We start from the raw sequence: 13,392 nt of genomic DNA on the forward strand, positions 1-13,392 counted from the left end.
TATTGCCTGCAAAACTATCTAAAGAAGATTTTGTCAGCCACATAGACAGTCAAAGTCTTTGAGAAACTATCATGATGGCCATAGCGTCATTCATATTGCTACCGTCTTAGAAGATTATATTTATGCGGAAGACCCCACTAAAAGGCACTGAGAGCCATCAGATACTATGAACTTTTAATTAATGGCAAAATGATTAAATGAGAGTTTGACTTACCATATCTATTGATCGAGGCATGGAAAAGGCTGAGGAATGAGCTTTCTTTTTTTTTCTTTTCTCAGCAAGCGGAGAAATATTCCTCTGCAATACTGCCTCTGCTGGTCATTCAGTATATTCTGCAGATGGAAAAGTCCACTGTTAGTCAATTTTTAGAACTTGAATACTTCCAAACCAAATGCAACACTACCAAAAAATGATTTCTATAAAGAGTCAATTATTAGTACTATGGCGTGTCTAATATTGTGAAAATCCAAAGCTCACTAAAAATTATATTCTCAGTTTAGATTTCAACATAGCAGACTTCTTTCAATCCTGTGCCTCATTTGCTAGTACTCTCTACACAACTCTAGCAGCTATATGAGGACTTTGATAGAAAGATCTCTTTGGCAGCCAAGAGATAACGTACCCTTCTCACAGGAAATATTTTAGGTTATGGTACACCATAGCAATTCAGTGATCTGATACGTTAAGGGAGGAAGGTTTATGCTACCGTTTGTGGGAATAAGAAAAACCTATGAATAACAGATTCTAACATCTTCATTTTAGCACATCCCTCTTAGTAAACCTATAGAGAACTCCAGAATGTTATGATCAACCAATCCTTTAAACAAATGTATAAGTCTCAAATAATGGCCTAGTTCCTTTCATCTCACCACCTGTCGTCAGCTGGGCATCCGGTCTACATTGCTCCCTTTTCTATACGATGAGACATGTATCCTATTGCGTACTAGGCAACTGATTGGCCCTCATGTCAGATGACATCCTGCTGTAGCTTTGTGAAGTAATGGCACCACGTGACCAATCGTCCTGGGTGACGATTACACCGTAGGACCAGACATCAGCAATTACACACTAGGTAACTGTCTGTGAATATGACAGCACAGCAAGTAGGAGGTGCAATGGGAAAGTACACTGCACCATTGAAAGCATTGGGCTCCTATTTAAAGAGGGCTAGAGTTAGAAGAAGCAACTGATTGGCCCTCATGTCAGATGACATCCTGCTGTAGTTTTGGGATGTAATGGCACCACTTGACCAATCGCCCTGGGTGACGATTACACCGGAGGACCAGACATTAGCAATTACACACTAGTTAAGTATCTGGGAATATGACTGCACAGCAAGTAGGATGTGTAATGGGAAAATACTCTGCACCATTGAAAGCATTGGGATCCTATTTAAAGAGGGATAGAGTACGAACACAGTTTCTAAATAGCGGTCCATCTTGAGTATCAGAGACCCACTCACAGAGAGCAGGGAAAACGGTTGAATAGGTTCCCTCCATCAGAAAGTAAGTCAATTGCTCTAACCTAAGACACCTCATTCCAGCCTAAAAGATGGTAATTACCCCGGAGGACATATTGCCTGCAAAACTATCTAAAGAAGATTTTGTCAGCCACATAGACAGTCAAAGTCTTTGAGAAACTATCATGATGGCCATAGCGTCATTCATATTGCTACCGTCTTAGAAGATTATTTTTATGCGGAAGACCCCACTAAAAGGCACTGAGAGCCATCAGATACTATGAACTTAATTAATGGCAAAATGATTAAATGAGAGTTTGACTTACCATATCTATTGATCGAGGCATGGAAAAGGCTGAGGAATGAGCTCTCTTTTTTTTTTCTTTTCTCAGCAAGCGGAGAAATATTCCTCTGCAATACTGCCTCTGCTGGTCATTCAGTATATTCTGCAGATGGAAAAGTCCACTGTTAGTCAATTTTTAGAACTTGAATACTTCCAAACCAAATGCAACACTACCAAAAAATGATTTCTATAAAGAGTCAATTATTAGTACTATGGCGTGTCTAATATTGTGAAAATCCAAAGCTCGCTAAAAATTATATTCTCAATTTAGATTTCAACCTAGCAGACTTCTTTCAATCCTGTGCCTCATTTGCTGGTACTCTCTACACAACTCTAGCACCTATATGAGGACTTAGATAGAAAGATCTCTTTGGCAGCCAAGAGATTGCGTACCCTTTTCACAGGAATTATTTTAGGTTATGGTACACCATAGCAAGTCAGGGATCTGATACGTTAAGGGAGGAAGGTTTATGCTACCGTTTGTGGGAATAAGAAAAACTATGAATAACAGATTCTAACATCTTCATTTTAGCACATCCCTCTCAGTAAACCTATAGAGAACTCCAGAATTTTATGATCAACCACTCCTTCAAACAAATGTATAAGTCTCAAATAATGGCCTAGTTCCTTTCATCTCACCACCTTAGTCTTCAGCTGGGCATCCTGTCTACATTGCTCCCTTGTCTATACGATGAGACATGTATCCTATTGCGTACTAGGCAACTGATTGGCCCTCATGTCAGATGACATCCTGCTGTAGCTTTGTGAAGTAATGGCACCATGTGACCAATCATCGTGGGTGACGATTACACCGGAGGACCAGACATCAGCAATTACACGCTAGGTAACTGTCTGTGAATATGACTGCACAGCAAGTAGGAGTTGCAATGGGAAAGTACACTGCACCATTGAAAGCATTGGGCTCCTATTTAAAGAGGGCTAGAGTTAGAAGAAGCAACTGATTGGCCCTCATGTCAGATGACATCCTGCTGTAGTTTTGGGATGTAATGGCACCACTTGACCAATCGCCCTGGGTGACGATTACACCGGAGGACCAGACATCAGCAATTACACACTAGTTAAGTATCTGGGAATATGACTGCACAGCAAATAGGATGTGTAATGGGAAAATACTCTGCACCATTGAAAGCATTGGGATTCTATTTAAAGAGGGATAGAGTACGAACACAGTTTCTAAATAGCGGTCCATCTTGAGTATCAGAGACCCACTCACAGAGAGCAGGGAAAACGGTTGAATAGGTTCCCTCCATCAGAAAGTAATTCAATTGCTCTAACCTAAGACACCTCATTCCAGCCTAAAAGATGGTAATTACCCCGGAGGACATATTGCCTGCAAAACTATCTAAAGAAGATTTTGTCAGCCACATAGACAGTCAAAGTCTTTGAGAAACTATCATGATGGCCATAGCGTCATTCATATTGCTACCGTCTTAGAAGATTATATTTATGCGGAAGACCCCACTAAAAGGCACTGAGAGCCATCAGATACTATGAACTTTTAATTAATGGCAAAATGATTAAATGAGAGTTTGACTTACCATATCTATTGATCGAGGCATGGAAAAGGCTGAGGAATGAGCTTTCTTTTTTTTTCTTTTCTCAGCAAGCGGAGAAATATTCCTCTGCAATACTGCCTCTGCTGGTCATTCAGTATATTCTGCAGATGGAAAAGTCCACTGTTAGTCAATTTTTAGAACTTGAATACTTCCAAACCAAATGCAACACTACCAAAAAATGATTTCTATAAAGAGTCAATTATTAGTACTATGGCGTGTCTAATATTGTGAAAATCCAAAGCTCACTAAAAATTATATTCTCAGTTTAGATTTCAACCTAGCAAACTTCTTTCAATCCTGTGCCTCATTTGCTAGTACTCTCTACACAACGCTAGCACTTATATGAGGACTTTGATAGAAAGATCTCTTTGGCAGCCAAGAGATAACGTACCCTTCTCACAGGAAATATTTTAGGTTATGGTACACCATAGCAAGTCAGTGATCTGATATGTTAAGGGAGGAAGGTTTATGCTACCGTTTGTGGGAATAAGAAAAACTATGAATAACAGATTCTAACATCTTCATTTTAGCACATCCCTCTCAGTAAACCTATAGAGAACTCCAGAATGTTATGATCAACCACTCCTTCAAACAAATGTATAAGTCTCAAATAAAGGCCTAGTTCCTTTCATCTCACCACCTTAGTCTTCAGCTGGGCATCCTGTCTACATTGCTCCCTTTTCTATACGATGAGACATGTATCCTATTGCGTACTAGGCAACTGATTGGCCCTCATGTCAGATGACATCCTGCTGTAGCTTTGTGAAGTAATGGCACCACGTGACCAATCGTCCTGGGTGACGATTACACCGGAGGACCAGACATCAGCAATTACACACTAGGTAACTATCTGTGAATATGACTGCACAGCAAGAAGGAGGTGCAATTTGAAAGTACACTGCACCATTGAAAGCATTGGGCTCCTATTTAAAGAGGGCTAGAGTTAGAAGAAGCAACTGATTGGCCCTCATGTCAGATGACATCCTGCTGTAGTTTTGGGATGTAATGGCACCACTTGACCAATCGCCCTGGGTGACGATTACACCGGAGGACCAGACATCAGCAATTACACACTAGTTAAGTATCTGGGAATATGACTGCACAGCAAGTAGGATGTGTAATGGGAAAATACTCTGCACCATTGAAAGCATTGGGATCCTATTTAAAGAGGGATAGAGTACGAACACAGTTTCTAAATAGCGGTCCATCTTGAGTAGCAGAGACCCACTCACAGAGAGCAGGGAAAACGGTTGAATAGGTTCCCTCCATCAGAATTTAAGTCAATTGCTCTAACCTAAGACACCTCATTCCAGCCTAAAAGATGGTAATTACCCCGGAGGACATATTGCCTGCAAAACTATCTAAAGAAGATTTTGTCAGCCACATAGACAGTCAAAGTCTTTGAGAAACTATCATGATGGCCATAGCGTCATTCATATTGCTACCGTCTTAGAAGATTATATTTATGTGGAAGACCCCACTAAAAGGCACTGAGAGCCATCAGATACTATGAACTTTTAATTAATGGCAAAATGATTAAATGAGAGTTTGACTTACCATATCTATTGATCGAGGCATGGAAAAGGCTGAGGAATGAGCTTTCTTTTTTTTTTCTTTTCTCAGCAAGCGGAGAAATATTCCTCTGCAATACTGCCTCTGCTGGTCATTCAGTATATTCTGCAGATGGAAAAGTCCACTGTTAGTCAATTTTTAGAACTTGAATACTTCCAAACCAAATGCAACACTACCAAAAAATGATTTCTATAAAGAGTCAATTATTAGTACTATGGCGTGTCTAATATTGTGAACATCCAAAGCTCACTAAAAATTATATTCTCAATTTAGATTTCAACCTAGCAAACTTCTTTCAATCCTGTGCCTCATTTGCTAGTACTCTCTACACAACGCTAGCACTTATATGAGGACTTTGATAGAAAGATCTCTTTGGCAGCCAAGAGATAACGTACCCTTCTCACAGGAAATATTTTAAGTTATGGTACACCATAGCAAGTCAGTGATCTGATATGTTAAGGGAGGAAGGTTTATGCTACCGTTTGTGGGAATAAGAAAAACTATGAATAACAGATTCTAACATCTTCATTTTAGCACATCCCTCTCAGTAAACCTATAGAGAACTCCAGAATGTTATGATCAACCACTCCTTCAAACAAATGTATAAGTCTCAAATAAAGGCCTAGTTCCTTTCATCTCACCACCTTAGTCTTCAGCTGGGCATCCTGTCTACATTGCTCCCTTTTCTATACGATGAGACATGTATCCTATTGCGTACTAGGCAACTGATTGGCCCTCATGTCAGATGACATCCTGCTGTAGCTTTGTGAAGTAATGGCACCACGTGACCAATCGTCCTGGGTGACGATTACACCGGAGGACCAGACATCAGCAATTACACACTAGGTAACTATCTGTGAATATGACTGCACAGCAAGAAGGAGGTGCAATTTGAAAGTACACTGCACCATTGAAAGCATTGGGCTCCTATTTAAAGAGGGCTAGAGTTAGAAGAAGCAACTGATTGGCCCTCATGTCAGATGACATCCTGCTGTAGTTTTGGGATGTAATGGCACCACTTGACCAATCGCCCTGGGTGACGATTACACCGGAGTACCAGACATCAGCAATTACACACTAGTTAAGTATCTGGGAATATGACTGCACAGCAAGTAGGATGTGAAATGGGAAAATACTCTGCACCATTGAAAGCATTGGGATCCTATTTAAAGAGGGATAGAGTACGAACACAGTTTCTAAATAGCGGTCCATCTTGAGTATCAGAGACCCACTCACAGAGAGCAGGGAAAACGGTTGAATAGGTTCCCTCCATCAGAAAGTAAGTCAATTGCTCTAACCTAAGACACCTCATTCCAGCCTAAAAGATGGTAATTACCCCGGAGGACATATTGCCTGCAAAACTATCTAAAGAAGATTTTGTCAGCCACATAGACAGTCAAAGTCTTTGAGAAACTATCATGATGGCCATAGCGTCATTCATATTGCTACCATCTTAGAAGATTATATTTATGTGGAAGACCCCACTAAAAGGCACTGAGAGCCATCAGATACTATGAACTTTTAATTAATGGCAAAATGATTAAATGAGAGTTTGACTTACCATATCTATTGATCGAGGCATGGAAAAGGCTGAGGAATGAGCTTTCTTTTTTTTTTCTTTTCTCAGCAAGCGGAGAAATATTCCTCTGCAATACTGCCTCTGCTGGTCATTCAGTATATTCTGCAGATGGAAAAGTCCACTGTTAGTCAATTTTTAGAACTTGAATACTTCCAAACCAAATGCAACACTACCAAAAAATGATTTCTATAAAGAGTCAATTATTAGTACTATGGCGTGTCTAATATTGTGAAAATCCAAAGCTCACTAAAAATTATATTCTCAGTTTAGATTTCAACCTAGCAGACTTCTTTCAATCCTGTGCCTCATTTGCTAGTACTCTCTACACAACTCTAGCACCTATATGAGGACTTGGATAGAAAGATCTCTTTGGCAGCCAAGAGATAACGTACCCTTCTCACAGGAAATATTTTAGGTTATGGTACACCATAGCAATTCAGTGATCTGATACGTTAAGGGAGGAAGGTTTATGCTACCGTTTGTGGGAATAAGAAAAACCTATGAATAACAGATTCTAACATCTTCATTTTAGCACATCCCTCTTAGTAAACCTATAGAGAACTCCAGAATGTTATGATCAACCAATCCTTTAAACAAATGTATAAGTCTCAAATAATGGCCTAGTTCCTTTCATCTCACCACCTTAGTCTTCAGCTGGGCATCCGGTCTACATTGCTCCCTTTTCTATACGATGAGACATGTATCCTATTGCGTACTAGGCAACTGATTGGCCCTCATGTCAGATGACATCCTGCTGTAGCTTTGTGAAGTAATGGCACCACGTGACCAATCGTCCTGGGTGACGATTACACCGTAGGACCAGACATCAGCAATTAAACACTAGGTAACTGTCTGTGAATATGACAGCACAGCAAGTAGGAGGTGCAATGGGAAAGTACACTGCACCATTGAAAGCATTGGGCTCCTATTTAAAGAGGGCTAGAGTTAGAAGAAGCAACTGACTGGCCCTCATGTCAGATGACATCCTGCTGTAGTTTTGGGATGTAATGGCACCACTTGACCAATCGCCCTGGGTGACGATTACACCGGAGTACCAGACATCAGCAATTACACACTAGTTAAGTATCTGGGAATATGACTGCACAGCAAGTAGGATGTGAAATGGGAAAATACTCTGCACCATTGAAAGCATTGGGATCCTATTTAAAGAGGGATAGAGTACGAACACAGTTTCTAAATAGCGGTCCATCTTGAGTATCAGAGACCCACTCACAGAGAGCAGGGAAAACGGTTGAATAGGTTCCCTCCATCAGAAAGTAAGTCAATTGCTCTAACCTAAGACACCTCATTCCAGCCTAAAAGATGGTAATTACCCCGGAGGACATATTGCCTGCAAAACTATCTAAAGAAGATTTTGTCAGCCACATAGACAGTCAAAGTCTTTGAGAAACTATCATGATGGCCATAGCGTCATTCATATTGCTACCGTCTTAGAAGATTATATTTATGCGGAAGACCCCACTAAAAGGCACTGAGAGCCATCAGATACTATGAACTTTTAATTAATGGCAAAATGATTAAATGAGAGTTTGACTTACCATATCTATTGATCGAGGCATGGAAAAGGCTGAGGAATGAGCTTTCTTTTTTTTTTCTTTTCTCAGCAAGCGGAGAAATATTCCTCTGCAATACTGCCTCTGCTGGTCATTCAGTATATTCTGCAGATGGAAAAGTCCACTGTTAGTCAATTATTAGAACTTGAATACTTCCAAACCAAATGCAACACTACCAAAAAATGATTTCTATAAAGAGTCAATTATTAGTACTATGGCGTGTCTAATATTGTGAAAATCCAAAGCTCACTAAAAATTATATTCTCAGTTTAGATTTCAACCTAGCAGACTTCTTTCAATCCTGTGCCTCATTTGCTAGTACTCTCTACACAACTCTAGCACCTATATGAGGACTTGGATAGAAAGATCTCTTTGGCAGCCAAGAGATAACGTACCCTTCTCACAGGAAATATTTTAGGTTATGGTACACCATAGCAATTCAGTGATCTGATACGTTAAGGGAGGAAGGTTTATGCTACCGTTTGTGGGAATAAGAAAAACCTATGAATAACAGATTCTAACATCTTCATTTTAGCACATCCCTCTTAGTAAACCTATAGAGAACTCCAGAATGTTATGATCAACCAATCCTTTAAACAAATGTATAAGTCTCAAATAATGGCCTAGTTCCTTTCATCTCACCACCTTAGTCTTCAGCTGGGCATCCTGTCTACATTGCTCCCTTGTCTATACGATGAGACATGTATCCTATTGCGTACTAGGCAACTGATTGGCCCTCATGTCAGATGACATCCTGCTGTAGCTTTGTGAAGTAATGGCACCACGTGACCAATCGTCCTGGGTGACGATTACACCGTAGGACCAGACATCAGCAATTAAACACTAGGTAACTGTCTGTGAATATGACAGCACAGCAAGTAGGAGGTGCAATGGGAAAGTACACTGCACCATTGAAAGCATTGGGCTCCTATTTAAAGAGGGCTAGAGTTAGAAGAAGCAACTGATTGGCCCTCATGTCAGATGACATCCTGCTGTAGTTTTGGGATGTAATGGCACCACTTGACCAATCGCCCTGGGTGACGATTACACCGGAGGACCAGACATTAGCAATTACACACTAGTTAAGTATCTGGGAATATGACTGCACAGCAAGTAGGATGTGTAATGGGAAAATACTCTGCACCATTGAAAGCATTGGGATCCTATTTAAAGAGGGATAGAGTACGATCACAGTTTCTAAATAGCGGTCCATCTTGAGTATCAGAGACCCACTCACAGAGAGCAGGGAAAACGGTTGAATAGGTTCCCTCCATCAGAATTTAAGTCAATTGCTCTAACCTAAGACACCTCATTCCAGCCTAAAAGATGGTAATTACCCCGGAGGACATATTGCCTGCAAAACTATCTAAAGAAGATTTTGTCAGCCACATAGACAGTCAAAGTCTTTGAGAAACTATCATGATGGCCATAGCGTCATTCATATTGCTACCGTCTTAGAAGATTATATTTATGCGGAAGACCCCACTAAAAGGCACTGAGAGCCATCAGATACTATGAACTTTTAATTAATGGCAAAATGATTAAATGAGAGTTTGACTTACCATATCTATTGATCGAGGCATGGAAAAGGCTGAGGAATGAGCTTTCTTTTTTTTTCTTTTCTCAGCAAGCGGAGAAATATTCCTCTGCAATACTGCCTCTGCTGGTCATTCAGTATATTCTGCAGATGGAAAAGTCCACTGTTAGTCAATTTTTAGAACTTGAATACTTCCAAACCAAATGCAACACTACCAAAAAATGATTTCTATAAAGAGTCAATTATTAGTACTATGGCGTGTCTAATATTGTGAAAATCCAAAGCTCACTAAAAATTATATTCTCAATTTAGATTTCAACCTAGCAGACTTCTTTCAATCCTGTGCCTCATTTGCTGGTACTCTCTACACAACTCTAGCACCTATATGAGGACTTAGATAGAAAGATCTCTTTGGCAGCCAAGAGATTGCGTACCCTTTTCACAGGAATTATTTTAGGTTATGGTACACCATAGCAAGTCAGGGATCTGATACGTTAAGGGAGGAAGGTTTATGCTACCGTTTGTGGGAATAAGAAAAACTATGAATAACAGATTCTAACATCTTCATTTTAGCACATCCCTCTCAGTAAACCTATAGAGAACTCCAGAATTTTATGATCAACCACTCCTTCAAACAAATGTATAAGTCTCAAATAATGGCCTAGTTCCTTTCATCTCACCACCTTAGTCTTCAGCTGGGCATCCTGTCTACATTGCTCCCTTGTCTATACGATGAGACATGTATCCTATTGCGTACTAGGCAACTGATTGGCCCTCATGTCAGATGACATCCTGCTGTAGCTTTGTGAAGTAATGGCACCATGTGACCAATCATCGTGGGTGACGATTACACCGGAGGACCAGACATCAGCAATTACACGCTAGGTAACTGTCTGTGAATATGACTGCACAGCAAGTAGGAGTTGCAATGGGAAAGTACACTGCACCATTGAAAGCATTGGGCTCCTATTTAAAGAGGGCTAGAGTTAGAAGAAGCAACTGATTGGCCCTCATGTCAGATGACATCCTGCTGTAGTTTTGGGATGTAATGGCACCACTTGACCAATCGCCCTGGGTGACGATTACACCGGAGTACCAGACATCAGCAATTACACACTAGTTAAGTATCTGGGAATATGACTGCACAGCAAGTAGGATGTGAAATCGGAAAATACTCTGCACCATTGAAAGCATTGGGATCCTATTTAAAGAGGGATAGAGTACGAACACAGTTTCTAAATAGCGGTCCATCTTGAGTATCAGAGACCCACTCGCAGAGAGCAGGGAAAACGGTTGAATAGGTTCCCTCCATCAGAAAGTAAGTCAATTGCTCTAACCTAAGACACCTCATTCCAGCCTAAAAGATGGTAATTACCCCGGAGGACATATTGCCTGCAAAACTATCTAAAGAAGATTTTGTCAGCCACATAGACAGTCAAAGTCTTTGAGAAACTATCATGATGGCCATAGCGTCATTCATATTGCTACCGTCTTAGAAGATTATATTTATGCGGAAGACCCCACTAAAAGGCACTGAGAGCCATCAGATACTATGAACTTTTAATTAATGGCAAAATGATTAAATGAGAGTTTGACTTACCATATCTATTGATCGAGGCATGGAAAAGGCTGAGGAATGAGCTTTCTTTTTTTTTCTTTTCTCAGCAAGCGGAGAAATATTCCTCTGCAATACTGCCTCTGCTGGTCATTCAGTATATTCTGCAGATGGAAAAGTCCACTGTTAGTCAATTTTTAGAACTTGAATACTTCCAAACCAAATGCAACACTACCAAAAAATGATTTCTATAAAGAGTCAATTATTAGTACTATGGCGTGTCTAATATTGTGAAAATCCAAAGCTCACTAAAAATTATATTCTCAGTTTAGATTTCAACATAGCAGACTTCTTTCAATCCTGTGCCTCATTTGCTAGTACTCTCTACACAACTCTAGCACCTATATGAGGACTTGGATAGAAAGATCTCTTTGGCAGCCAAGAGATAACGTACCCTTCTCACAGGAAATATTTTAGGTTATGGTACACCATAGCAATTCAGTGATCTGATACGTTAAGGGAGGAAGGTTTATGCTACCGTTTGTGGGAATAAGAAAAACCTATGAATAACAGATTCTAACATCTTCATTTTAGCACATCCCTCTTAGTAAACCTATAGAGAACTCCAGAATGTTATGATCAACCAATCCTTTAAACAAATGTATAAGTCTCAAATAATGGCCTAGTTCCTTTCATCTCACCACCTTAGTCTTCAGCTGGGCATCCGGTCTACATTGCTCCCTTTTCTATACGATGAGACATGTATCCTATTGCGTACTAGGCAACTGATTGGCCCTCATGTCAGATGACATCCTGCTGTAGCTTTGTGAAGTAATGGCACCACGTGACCAATCGTCCTGGGTGACGATTACACCGTAGGACCAGACATCAGCAATTACACACTAGGTAACTGTCTGTGAATATGACAGCACAGCAAGTAGGAGGTGCAATGGGAAAGTACACTGCACCATTGAAAGCATTGGGCTCCTATTTAAAGAGGGCTAGAGTTAGAAGAAGCAACTGATTGGCCCTCATGTCAGATGACATCCTGCTGTAGTTTTGGGATGTAATGGCACCACTTGACCAATCGCCCTGGGTGACAATTACACCGGAGGACCAGACATTAGCAATTACACACTAGTTAAGTATCTGGGAATATGACTGCACAGCAAGTAGGATGTGTAATGGGAAAATACTCTGCACCATTGAAAGCATTGGGATCCTATTTAAAGAGGGATAGAGTACGAACACAGTTTCTAAATAGCGGTCCATCTTGAGTATCAGAGACCCACTCACAGAGAGCAGGGAAAACGGTTGAATAGGTTCCCTCCATCAGAAAGTAAGTCAATTGCTCTAACCTAAGACACCTCATTCCAGCCTAAAAGATGGTAATTACCCCGGAGGACATATTGCCTGCAAAACTATCTAAAGAAGATTTTGTCAGCCACATAGACAGTCAAAGTCTTTGAGAAACTATCATGATGGCCATAGCGTCATTCATATTGCTACCGTCTTAGAAGATTATATTTATGCAGAAGACCCCACTAAAAGGCACTGAGAGCCATCAGATACTATGAACTTTTAATTAATGGCAAAATGATTAAATGAGAGTTTGACTTACCATATCTATTGATCGAGGCATGGAAAAGGCTGAGGAATGAGCTTTCTTTTTTTTTCTTTTCTCAGCAAGCGGAGAAATATTCCTCTGCAATACTGCCTCTGCTGGTCATTCAGTATATTCTGCAGATGGAAAAGTCCACTGTTAGTCAATTTTTAGAACTAGAATACTTCCAAACCAAATGCAACACTACCAAAAAATGATTTCTATAAAGAGTCAATTATTAGTACTATGGCGTGTCTAATATTGTGAAAATCCAAAGCTCACTAAAAATTATATTCTCAATTTAGATTTCAACCTAGCAGACTTCTTTCAATCCTGTGCCTCATTTGCTGGTACTCTCTACACAACTCTAGCACCTATATGAGGACTTAGATAGAAAGATCTCTTTGGCAGCCAAGAGATTGCGTACCCTTTTCACAGGAATTATTTTAGGTTATGGTACACCATAGCAAGTCAGGGATCTGATACGTTAAGGGAGGAAGGTTTATGCTACCGTTTGTGGGAATAAGAAAAACTATGAATAACAGATTCTAACATCTTCATTTTAGCACATCCCTCTCAGTAAACCTATAGA

The sequence above is a fragment of the Lissotriton vulgaris genome, chromosome 5 (genome assembly GCF_964263255.1).
Source record: "Lissotriton vulgaris chromosome 5, aLisVul1.2, whole genome shotgun sequence".
NCBI classification, from domain to species: Eukaryota; Metazoa; Chordata; class Amphibia; order Caudata; family Salamandridae; genus Lissotriton; species Lissotriton vulgaris.